General features: G+C 44.7%; 1 long non-coding RNA gene across 1 annotated transcript in view; it reads right to left on the bottom strand.

Moving 5' to 3' along the window:
- Positions 1-4,540: 4,540 nt before the first annotated feature.
- The window catches only part of LOC128134816 (uncharacterized), a 119,740-nt gene continuing 111,214 nt past the window's right edge, over positions 4,541-13,066 (bottom strand). Inside the window, exon 3 of the long non-coding RNA XR_008232836.1 lies at positions 4,541-4,612. This is a non-coding gene — a long non-coding RNA (uncharacterized LOC128134816). The remainder of the gene's footprint in view (positions 4,613-13,066) is intronic.

Here is a 13,066-nt window from a genome sequence, read left to right as displayed (position 1 = left end):
GGAGAAGACAGCCACTGCACATTCAATTGAGAAAGATGTACGCAAGGGTCATTATTTACATTTTGCAGCATTAAAAGGACACACAACTTCAAGAGTCGGGGAAGTTGCTTTTGCTTGCTGAAATTCAGCTTCTGACACAGAAGCATCGTTCAACCTTCAGGCCCACAATCTCTCTTAAATCCTTCACAGAGCTGATGGGGATAGGCACAGCTTGCATCCCTGAATACCTGGGACTGGGAAAAGGCCTTGTCAGAGCATGTCTTCACAGCCTTAAAAAGGATGAGACATCCAGCAACCATCCTTACCATGTGTGTTCTAAGATAACAAGAAATACTTGGCAACACTCTTTATCATGGGGAGGAGGAATACAGCTGGAAAACTACTGTAAAGAAAACCATGCAACAGCAACACAGGATGCTGGCTGCAATGTGTGTTACTTCGTGAAAAATGACATGAAATAAAAACTGATGGCTGGTGGGAGTTGTGCATTGTAACATGTAGCTGGGGTAGGTGCAGAATACTTTAACCAGGGAATCCAAAAGCTATTGGAAACGTTGGCATAAATAATTCAGATCGTAATTCAAGAGCAGAGCACAAAAGAACATCTCCTAAGGGAAGACGCATAACGGCCTCTTGCATACGCACGGTATCTCTTTCTGCGGAGGTGAAGCAGGCTGAAAACCACGGAAGACAGCCAGGAAGAGCAGAAAATTTGCTGCAGTAAATACACAAATTGCAAAGCATGTGCTAGCTTGACCTCACACATATTTTAAAACAAATACTTAAGTGTGTCCAGCGTGTACAGCGTCGGTTTCTCTTTATTGGCTCATACTCCACACTGGATTAGCACAGGAGAGAAAAAAACCTGCTTGAATATACAAGAATAAATTTTTCACACTGAAGATCACAGCTGTTGCCATCTTCCATACCTGCCTCAACTCTGACCTCTAAACCCCAGTGCCCTTCTTACACCAGAAACTCAGCCATCTTTCCCACATGCAGGAGCACGTCCCCACAATCCCCAGGAGACCTGCATCTCTATCAAAAGGCATTTGGAGCTAAAAGATGAATTGGCTGGCACAGGTCTCACCCTGTCCAGCAGCCCAGCAACTTGGAGATTTGGGTTCACAAATACAAAACACTTTAAAGCCAAAACACTCTCTCTAGCTGCTACTTTGCTTAGTCTTGTTTGAAAGAAATACTTGGCAATTTGAACATCTTCTCCACATCAATTCAACCAGATTTGTTTACATTCAAACTTTAAATCGAAAATATGTAAAAATCCAAACTAAAAAAATTGCACCGTGCTCATAATTTTTACCTAACTTTTTAAGCATCTTTTGCTCAAAATATAAGTATTTTGATTATAATCCAGTATTATTTCTCGGGAGTTATAGAGCACTTTTTTCACTTGAGTGCAATGTAGTTAGCTTATCTCCTAAAAGTACTTCATTCCTGATGACTAACAAAACTCACAGTGCAAAATGAAATGCAGCATCTCCCTGTGCAATGCTAGGCGCCTTGGGCAGTGGTCCTCAGAAACAGGACAAACAGAGAGTGCCTAAGCTTATCAGGGATGAAGCAAAGAGGAAAAGGCATCTAATTAGACCTACTCGAAGATCCAAGCACGATCTTCAAACACAAACTTTCTTCCGCAACCAAATATCTAAGACTGACTTTCCTTTCTGTTAAAATCAATCAATCCATCAATGAGAGACTGGACTTGGCTTCAATAAGGGCTAACAGCAGAGTTGCCAGAGACCTGATGAGGAACACAGGAGACTGGGGTGTGATTCATCTGACTAAATGTGGATGTCTCTAACGTAGACACCCATGGCCGAGCCAAACTTGGTCCCGTTTTTAGGCAACAGAGAGTTAAGTCAGTATAACCAGTGAGTTCAAGGGACTGCTCATCTTATCCTAAATAAATACTTATATATTTGGTCAGAAAGGCCCCCCATTAGATTCACTGATTTTATTCAATCTATCTCCTTCAAAATAAAACAGGACCTCATGCCAGTTGTGCAGGCAGAGACGATTACAACTGCATTACAGATACACAGTTGAGGTCAGACAAATCACAGTCCACCTCTGCTCCATCCAGGTTGGCTCAACACCGGGAATTTACATCTCACTCACCTCCAAAACAGCTCCCGTAACCCCCAGAAGAAGGGAAATGGCAGATTCGCCTGTGAAAGCTCTTCCTATGAGCAATGACACTAGTCACTGGACCAGAGACAGAGAGCCAGTCCCCACCCACAGCCCACAGCTCCTGAAGGTCATCCAAGGAGAGCTGCAGATTCCAACTTTACCTCTTCTCAAGCCCAAATGCCGAGGGATTTACGCCAGAGAGAGGAGCTCCGACGGGATCTACTGGCTGCGCTGGGTCCGTTGACCCAACTGGGAGGGACCATTCAAAAACTGCCACAGGGACCCCAACATTCCGAAGCATGCGGGGGGGGCTGGGCTATGCAAATGACGGAGCCCCCAACAGCTGCTTCCACCCACTGCCACCCACCAGACCTCACAGCACCGACTGCTACAACACACCAAACCTTCGCGGGGTGATGCCCCTCCACGCTCAACTCGAGGACGCAAGCTTTGAGGGTGGCATGGGCTTGAACCCGGACATGGCATCCTCGCTGCTGGAGGGCGAGACGGGCATGTTCACCTCCCTCTGAAAGAGGGAAAAATAACATCAGAAACTCTCAACCGGACACAACAAGAGCTTGAACTCATTGAAACCCAACACAGAACATGTCTCTATGAACTTCTCATCCTACTTTTTAACAACCAAAACACTTTAGTAGTACGCTTAAGTAGTACGCTTTAGACAACCATGATTAATTGCAAGAATTCACACGAGATCATCTGAATGCCACTGTGAAGGCTGTTTAATGTTTAAGCAAGCTGGCAAGACATTTTGTCAGCCAGGAGTCCATCAGCACCAATTTTTGTAACACAGAACGGCCATTTTTAATCCTAAAACCATTTACTCTCAGCAGGGAAGGGAATTCACTGTATACTAGCACTCAGCTGTTCACACACACTTCCCCACTTCTTTTAAAAAAAAACCCAACAAGTTGCACTAAGCAGGATTTCAGATGGAAGGCAAATGTAGGTAATCCTTCCAGAAATAGAGGCAGCTCAAAGCAATTGTCCTCCTGTCCCACAGGGAGCATCCCAAGAGAAGACTGAGCTCCCCAACAGGTCTTGCATGACTGCAATCCCTCCCCAGCAAGCCCAAAGAGAAATATGATGCTCTTGAAAAATCCCAGCCCTCAACACTTGAATGGTTTCCGAGCAAAAATCTGGACGAGAACAGGAGCCCCATTTGAGGCTCAGCAAAGCACAGCCTGGGAAAACCAAAGCCAGCAGATGAACTCGGAGCTTTTACAGAAGGCCTCTGCACAGCAGAAGCATCCTCACTTCCAACACCCTGGATTTTTCCCCTCCATCTACAGCACTGCTTCCAGTCTCCCCGTGCTCTCCTCTCGCCCAGGCACCTTTCCCACCCATTCCATGTCTTCCCAATGCCTCTGTCTTTCTCTGTGTTTGTGGGGCACATGTTACCTCGGAAACATCGTCCCAGATGAGTCACCTGCATCTCCTTCTCTTCTTCCTCTGCTGTCACGTGACTGCTCCAGCTGCCTGAGGCACTTTTGGACCTCCAAAGCCCTTTCAGCCTGCCTCCCTTCTGCTGTTAAATCCTGTTCCTGCAAGAGAAGGGACAACCACTTGCTCTCCCCTCTGTGGCATCTTACCTGCATCTTCCTGAGCTGGTGGGACAGCTGGTGGCAACTGTCGCCATCAGCCCCGGCTGCACTGCAAGTCTTCTCCTGGCACAGGCGCAGCTCTGGGTGTGCTTGGTGCGTACGATGCTTCCTGAAGGAGAACAGCAACAATCAAAGTGACTCCTGGGCACTGTCCTGCTGGGAGAGACCATTTGAAGGCAAGTTTGCTGCAGGTCCTGAGGCCGGCTGGTCCAGGGCTGCTCCCTGTCCCCGGCCACAGGTCCCACGTCTGGCTCCTTCCAACAGGATTTTGGAAAGCCCGTTCCCAGCTGTGAGCTGCCCAAGGGCAAGGGGCACAAACAGCCCCCTCCCCCGAGGGCCCCAGCCCCCAACTGGCCCCTGTCCCCAAACTACTAAAACTCCCAAACAGGCTCTCCCTGCAACTACCTGCCCTTTTAAGAAAACAAACTGTATGCTCCCAGAGTCAGTAGCCTGACTAAGACTCTCAGAGGGTGATTTGGGATTCAATTCCAGAACAAAACAATATCCATTACAGAATCTCAGCCACCACCTCCAGCATCATCACCACTGACCCACAAAAGCTGCCTTGTAAAAAATCTCACAGCTGATTAAAATTACCCTCTCCTCCCCAAATCTTTGTCCCTCTCATACCCTCAGACTACTGCAGTAATAATCACATCATGATTCTGTAATTACCACCAATCTAAAACCCCTCCAACACATTATCCCCTGATGTGACTGACAGTACTGTTCAAAAGGGAGAACCATCACTAACCACGCACCCACCTGTTAGTCCTTCTGCCTCTGTGACTGAGCACATCTACATGGCTATCTCTGCCTGACAGGAGATGACCGGCCTGAAAAAAAGAAAAAAAAAAAAACCTTACATTTTCTTGGCTCTAGAGTAAGCAAGGAATTTATGATAGTGATACAAACAAGTTTAAGAGAAAGCAGGATAGCGGAAGAAGCAGAAAATATGATATGTCTCACCCACCTCTAATTTCAGAGGAAGTTCCAGGGGTGGGTTTTTGTCTTTGTCTGTGGGGTTTTCTCACCACTGCACAGCCCAAGTGAAAAAACACACACCCGTGTTTTATGTAGAACTGTAAACTACAAGAGTAACACTAGCCAGTCTATGTAATTGCACTTCTTTCCAGGACACATCGGTCACTCTTTTTACATTTCAGTGGAGAGCTTTGCATTAAAAGTCCCTAAATTCTCATACGAAAATAGCAAAACATCACCTGTAAATCTTTGAAAGGAACAATACATTGAAGGAAAACTGTTCATATAAACTGTAAATGACACTTTTTTTCCCTAGCTGACCAGGCCCGTCAACTTTTGGCAGGAACACGAGCACCCACACCCATCCGTAATCCAAAGATCTCCCTGAAAGGAGTCTGAAACTGCTTCTTCAACATTTACGCTGATGAAACTTATACCTTACGGTCGAGGCCGAGAACATAACTTACAGTACAGCACGGAACCAACAGAATGAACATTGAACAAAGGCAAACAAAACAAAGCCATAAAAAATGGGGATGCTTTGGTGCTCCAAAAGCCCCTCCTTGTGCAAAATTAGAAGCAAGAGAGAGCCTAACCCTAACAAGTATTTTACTATTCTCTATAGAAATAGCCACAAGAAAATACAGCAGTTTTCCTAACAAAGCTGCCAGCTAAATTAGATGCCCTCATTTAAGGGCAACCACTTCTGGCAGCTCTTGGAGGGGTGGGACCAGAATAAATCCGGGCAGGTTCATGGATTAATTTTACTTCTCCATTCTTCAAAACTGTTCCCCATCTGCAGGAATGACCATGACACCACTTCAGGCAGCAAGGCAAGAAATACTTCAGTCCAACATACAGTTTTAAACCACTCCCTCGCCCACTCTCCCCAGCTCTTCTAAGAAGCCCAAATTCACCATCTGACCTAGGGCAGAGACACACACAAGAGCCACCAGCACAACCAAGTCAGACGCGCTTGGAATTCGGGCATCCTCTTTTCATGGCACTTGCTATCCGTCCAACAGCAGCAACCCTCCAACCAAAATTTCTAACCATGTACACAGCTTTTCAACAAACAAATGTGGCGAGAGGATGTTTCTAACGTGAATGGAGGAACTCCTGTTATTTGACATAGTCACCTTTTTATTCAACAGAAAACACTAGGGTATTAAAGGAGAATCAACCATGTCCTAGCTGTGAAACAGGAAAAAAACCCCAAACACCTGATATCCCATCCAATTAGTTTCTTACTTCAACAAATACAGTACAAAGGAGAGTATGAAAATAGAACTCAACCCGTACAGCCTCAGGACGTTGCTCAACTAACAGGCACTGAGACAATCAGACACATAGTGCAAATGAGTTAAGCTGTGCTGAGTGCACTTCCAGGAACACCAATCTGATATTTCAAAGCATCTTAAGGAGAAGACGCTGAGAATTCCGTCCCTTAGAAAAAGAAAAAACACACACTTGCCCTGTGCAGTTACTTCTCCTTTTTAACTTTAGCAAATACATGTATAAAGGAAACTACAGTATTTCAAAATTAGCCAGGAAGTAAACTGTTAGGGAATGGCACTAAACAAACAGCAGGCACTGTGGACAAAGCAGGAAAATCAAACGGGGGGAATCAATTGGGCTAATTTAGCTGGCATGATTGAAGCAAGAGCCCCCTGACACACAAAGGTCTTTATATACCACAAAAACTTGAGGGCAGCAGCTGCTCTATCATGAAGAGGCAGCCCAGAGCTCATCCTATGCAACCAGAAACATCCTGTTCTCTTCTGAATCTCTCTCCTCATTCTAGGTCGGGTCAGAAAAGGGGACCCTGAGGTCTGACAGCCCCCAGATGCAATCACCCTCACGTCTGCCCTTTCCCCAAAATGGAGCCCCTTCCAGTTTATCACAACTCCTACCGTACCTGCTTCACTGGCAAAGGCACCTGCTGGCCAAATCACTGGACTGAGGCAAGCTGGGCAACGTTGCCGCGTGCCGCGATGGCTGAAGGCAGAAGCGAAGCCGTGGTGGATACCACGCTAGGCAGAGAGCCAGCGGAAGGCAGTGAGCAAAAAGGCTCTGCCTTCGGTGCTGGAACTGAGGAAGTAGCTGCAGCAAGTTAAAAAGTGGCATTCAAAGACAAATCCCAGCACACCTGACACTCCAGCCTGCATTCAGGAACACAGTAGCATTCTCCCCTTGGTTTACAAGAACCACACCGTTAAGGACCGGTAGTATAGGTTCTTCAGCATTTGGAACAAGAATTCCACATGCAACATGTGCCAACAGAAATGCCTTGGCATAGACAGCAGCAGCTCCCGAGGGCCCATTTGCACCAAGGGTTAAGCAACCCAGGACAGCAACAATTAAATTACTTACTGGGTAGGCAGGCAGAAGTCCTCCAGGTCCCACCAGATACTGGTTAGACAACAAGGGCAGCACACCTCAGGGCATGTTTGGAGGAGCTTGGCCTGGACAATCAAAACACAGACACATTAACAAGCCATTAGAAAAGAAAAGCCTTCAGCATCCACACAAGATAGCTCACACCACTTCAAACTGCCTCCTAAGGGGCTGAAGTACCTCAGATTAAGAGTCTGGGAAGAAGTTTAGGGGACCACGCACCCTGCAAGCCCTCACACTTGGCCCTGCTGTAAACTTCCATTACACATACTGCATCCACACCAGAAAAGGAAAACAGCACACAAATCTGCAAACTGGGGGGGGTGGGGGTGGTGGTTTTTTTGTTTTGTTTTGTTTTTATGATAAGAGTGAGCTTTTATACGTTTGAAGCAAATAAATACACACTGAAAATTAAGAGTCTCACTCATGGCTTTAAAATTACAACGCAACCATTCGCTCACAGCACAGACTCCCAGCATGATACCACAGAGCAGACAACATGCTTTCTTCCATTCCCAGAGGAAAATGCAAGAACAGACTATATTAACAGTGGTACGAAGACTGGATTTGCTTTGAGATGAAGCCAAACAGAGTAAGACGCGGTACAAAAAAGAAGTAGAAGCAAAATGCACACTTTTCAAAGTTCAGTAATAGTTGGCTAATGTACAATTTAGTTGATCATAAAAGCACTCATGTTGGCTACCATTACATTTCACACTTGCTTTCGCGTTCGGTTTCTTGGTTGCTCAAGGAACACTGTCATAGAACACTTCTGTAAGCTAGGGTCAAGGAAGCTGCAGTGAAAAAAACAAGAACTCAGCTAAAAAGTAACTTCACCACAAAAACAGACCTTTAAGAGAAAAGCAACAACCTGACCCAGAGAAAAAAAACTGAAGGAGATGGGATGCCTTAGCTGAACCAAGCTGAGATGAGAAAGGCTGAAGCCAAGTATTACGCAAAGAACAATGCACACTGTGGTCAATTGTTTTACATCTTTCTAAGCTGCTGGTACTTCTTCAGCAGCTGTACACAGACAGCAGCTCTCACCTATAAAAGCTTACCTCCTACACTAGCACAGATACGTCTGGGTTTGATCTGCAATTACACTTAAGGAAGGACAACTTCCTTTATGGATTCTGCTCATCAAGTAGCCCTCCTTCTCTATGCAACCGTTCACCTCAGCTAACCCAGAACTGGCAGAAAGTTCAGAGCACTTCCCACCCTCCAAAATGAGGGGAGTGGGGAGTTCCCTCAAGTTCTACCTTTTAGCACATTTCATCTGACACAAAAGCTTTTAAGGGTTTTACAAACACTGCTGCTCTTTCTTCAAGCCTTTGAAGGAGATGAAGAAGAGTGAACAGCCTTAACTGCTAGGCAATCTTTGAAATATAACGCCTACAAACAGAAAAGCACCTTTGATGCTTTTCTGCATCAAGCAGCAGCTTCTGCACCTTCTGCAGAAGCAGGTGCTCTGCTTTCCAAAGGTGAAAATACCCATCTAGGGACACAGCTCACAGCTCCTATTAAATAAAAGAGTAAGAGACTTAGTTTCTGTAGTAGAGGTGTCCTTACAAACTCACACTCTCTACTAGGCAGGCTGCATACTCTGCATTGAACTCACCCATAATCCTCTACGAGCTTATCAAGATCAATTTTCATTTTATACTGACCTTGAGAGAACGCAATACAGCACAAAGGTGCCAGCTACTCAAAGAACTAATCTAAGAGTAAATAACCAAAAATAACTTGCACAAGGATCAACTTTTACATTAAATTCAAAATCCAATTCCAGGATTAGCTTTTTGGTTTTTCAAAAAACAAAACCAAAAAATCTTACTGAACTAACAATTCAGATAGTCGATTTTTACATGAGACTGTTACCATTCTCTGTCACCTGCACTCTGACACCTCCTTGTACAGAATACTACACCCTGTCAGCACAGAAAGACAGTCAACTACTAAATGAATGCAACACCATATTAGTACTGCTGCCTTTATCTAAGTAAGGAATACTTTAGAAAGTTACACTGATTATCCAACTAGTTACTAAAAAGTCAATGACTCACCGTTTCTATTACAGCCTTCTGCATAAACTGCCATCGTATATTGGCAGATACATATACACACACACTCACATTTACATACACCCACAACCGTACTGATAGCTTGACAAAACAAACTGAGCTTTCATTAATTAGTCTTGCAACAGGATTTCAGGAAACCAATATTGCTCGGCTGTATTCCAAAGTTATTCACTGATAACCAACACCCCTCTTGAAATTAGTCTTCTTGGGTGGAATCCTGCCCTGTAACTCTTTGTGTTTGGAGAGCCTCTCGTGGCAACACCTACTGGAAAGACAGTAATATTCTGTCTCACACTAGAAAAATCAAACCTAGACCAGGGCCCTACAAACAAAACAAAGGGAAGCACCGCACTAAGACCAAGAAGGGTTTCAATAGCCAAGGGAGTTCCAAGTGGTTTCAAAACAACCCCTATTTTAAACATATATACATATACGTATGTATAGATACACATATACGCACACAAGCACGGACTAGGTAGTAGGGTATTTTTTAAAGAACAGAAATTGTAGGGGTGCGTATACACATACACACACATACGGACAGGAAAGGAAAACATGCTTGTAGGGGTGTGGGTATTCACACCCACGTCTATGTGTGGGTGTATGTGTATGTATATACACAGTCCTCTACAGACAATTTTTTTCTTTAACTAGTATCCCACTACCTTTTCATGAAAAAACCTGAAGTACAGAGACAGCTCTTACCAACAAGAAACACCTCCAACACCGCTCATTTGTATCTATCAATGTACTCTAGTCTTAGAAAAACAACAGCTGCTTCAAGAATTCCATAGCAATGACTCCCAGACACACGAAGTCCAAAACCAGAAGGCGGCTCACCCCACACACGCTTCGTTTCTCAGTCTCTCCCTCAGCAACTGCTGCCGCCTGCCCCCGTCTCCTCTGTCCACACGCCCCAGGATGGGAAGCCGCAAGTGCTCTTCAGGTACCCAAGCCTAAAGAGGTTTAGGATCTCTACTGCATTTGGGGAAACACAAGCCTGAGAAAGATTTGCTCCGTACCTAATCACCACTGAAACACTGAATCAAAAGGAAGACACACCAGCTCTGCCAAGCAAAGAAACTGAGGAAGTTTCTCCGCGCACAGAAGCACAGCTGGAGACACAACTCCTGCGGGCACGCGGTCAGGAGGATTGAACCTCATCCATTTGGGTCCCTTCGAGAATACCAAGCACCCAGACTCTTCTGGAGGATGCAGCATTTTACAGAGGGGACCCTCGGAAAGAATCGCAGAGGAGCACACTTATTCCCTGGGAAAGCGCTCTGACACTTACCTGCTTCCCAGATAGCGTAGGACAATTAAAATACAGCAACTCATTAGTAAGCAGGGGCTAATTTCTGGCCCATCATGATTCTAACAACAGCCAACAAATCCCTCCACTAGTTTTGTTCAGACTGTATTTATGGCAGTTCTTTGCTCTACATTTTGGGGAAAAGCAGATCACACAGCTTGCATCTTCGATGTGGAAGGCCGGCTTTCAAAAGAATACTACAAGACCAAAAGAGCACAGCATAGTACAGCTTATATGTAAAGTAAATATTACATCACAAGCCACATTGCACGCTTCTGTCAGAGAAAATGGGCTTTATGTAGGCGCATGGGAAGTGGGACTTTTGCTCAAAAAAAAAAAAAAAAAAAGAAAATCCTGATTTAAAAAATTCATATACTAAAACAGTCACACGACGTCCTTTTTGATTCGTCTCTAAATTCACATGTAGATTTTATTCCTCCGCTGCCATCTGAAATCATACTGCTTGAGGCGCTCTTCATGGAAAACCAAGAAAGCTCAACTCAGAAGGCAAAGACCCTTCTTAATGGAACTGAGCATCTGTGACTGACGCGCGGAACAAACTTTACAACTCGGAGAGTGAGTTATAAAGCAGGCATGTTTATTTCAGTGCTGGGTACATGGGGGGTCGCTCCACCTATCGTGCACACTGTAAAGCTCGTTAGTGAAGTTTAAATACGTGTGTGATATAAATATTCATCATATTTCCCAGAAACCTTATACATATTCATTACATTTCCAGGAAATAATTAACATATGCAAATGCCCTTCGCAGTCGCAGTTGTTGCCTTGGGTGGTCGTCGGGTGTTCTTCGGGGGTCTTATCATCCTCTTCCTCGCTTAACCGTTCTTTACCTTTTTCAATATCTTGATATTAAACTTCTGTTTTTCCTTTGTTCTTCTTGGATCTTTCATGCCAAATAATCTTTGACCTCCAAAAGTGCTGGTCTCATGCCAACAAACCACCCCTTATCTTCTTACTTGCATTCTTAGTTTCTCTCGTCCTTGAGTCCATATCTCTGTTCTCCTGTGTTCTCACAAATCTATCTACACAGCCTTTAATTACTTCGAGTTGCAGGATGTCTTATCTCGTTAAAGAAAACCATATATTCTGCTTATACCTACTTATTGCTTACGAACTACAAAATATAATTGACATCTGGAATATATATCAACTACCATATATCATGACTACAATACACCTTCTCCCTCTTTTAAACATCACAGCATAGTAAACACAGTTTTTAAATTCCAAGCAGAGAGATTCCAACTTTGAAGGCTACAACACGTTCTCCTTTTAGCACAAAATAACCCATTTCTTTCACTTACCCTCGTGTTTCTCCCTTTTCATGCTGCAGCACAGACAGCCAGTACCCACAGCTGCACAAAGACTCCCACCGCTCACACCAGTGTGCAAAGCACTGAGGAGCCTTGGCTCACTCTTGGCAGTACAGGAGCAATCCATCTCAAGTGCACTACACATTTGGCATTGCGGGGTATCACAGAGCGAGACTTAGTTATTACTTTTCCTCCTAATAACAACAACAAAAGAAAAAAGAAACCCTCCTCGCTTCCACAGCTCTTCTTTCCAGGCTAGAGAATTACGGCAGCAACTACCTAGTCTAGCAGTTTACTCACGTGCTTAGAGTCTGACCGCCAACACAATCTAACAAGAAGAACTATGAAGACAAGCAGAGCTGTATTTAAAAAAAGTGGGGTTTCTCTTTCCTCTCCTGCGGGTGTATGGCCCAGAGCAGGCTCAACTTCTGATCCTGAAAACTGCTCCTCGGTGCTTGTATGCTCACTCTGGGAAACAAAGACAGCTATTCCAATTCTTTTGCAGGTACAATCTTTGTTTACTTTCTACTTTGAATGAAAAGAAAACAGACACTTAGCATTAAATGCAGCATGATGCTCCTTACCTTGCACTCCTCTTTCTCTAATAGATCTGTATCTTAGAACATTCTGAGTGTATTCTTTCACAAACCAGGCACTGAACATGAACCCCTACCAGTATCCCCTCACTTTCAGTAACTTTGCATACATCATCCCAGTGGTCCTCCCAAAATGTACCAGGCTGCATGGCTGCATAAAATGAACCGGCACCATTTAAAACCGTCTTTGGCCTGGAGCACACGGCACACATCTCGGTTGTTTGCTGTATTCTTGCTATGAGGCAGCAAAATTAACAAAGCCAGGCTACACAGAGGGGGGGTAGTGGGAAAAGGTCTGGATCCTGCACAGTTTGGGGGGGAGGGGGAAGGATGGGAACCTATTTGATTCTCAAAATGCAACAGCGATGTTTTCCAAATACCTTGCTGACCAGACCAAAACAAGATTGTTGAACATTAACAGCAATAAAAAGAGCACATTTCAGCATTTTAAATGTGTTGCTGTGCAAGGTGGAGAATGGACAGATCAGAGGAACATGCCACACGTTCCACCTGCAGATGGTTGCCTAACAACTGACAGGGGAGCACGGCACTGGCTGCTGTGGGAGTCCTTGCATCGGCAAGG

Source organism: Harpia harpyja, chromosome 21, assembly GCF_026419915.1.
Source record: "Harpia harpyja isolate bHarHar1 chromosome 21, bHarHar1 primary haplotype, whole genome shotgun sequence".
Classification (NCBI taxonomy): Eukaryota; Metazoa; Chordata; class Aves; order Accipitriformes; family Accipitridae; genus Harpia; species Harpia harpyja.
The sequence above is the reverse complement of the archived record's forward strand: the minus strand, read 5'-3'. Positions and strand labels throughout refer to the sequence as shown.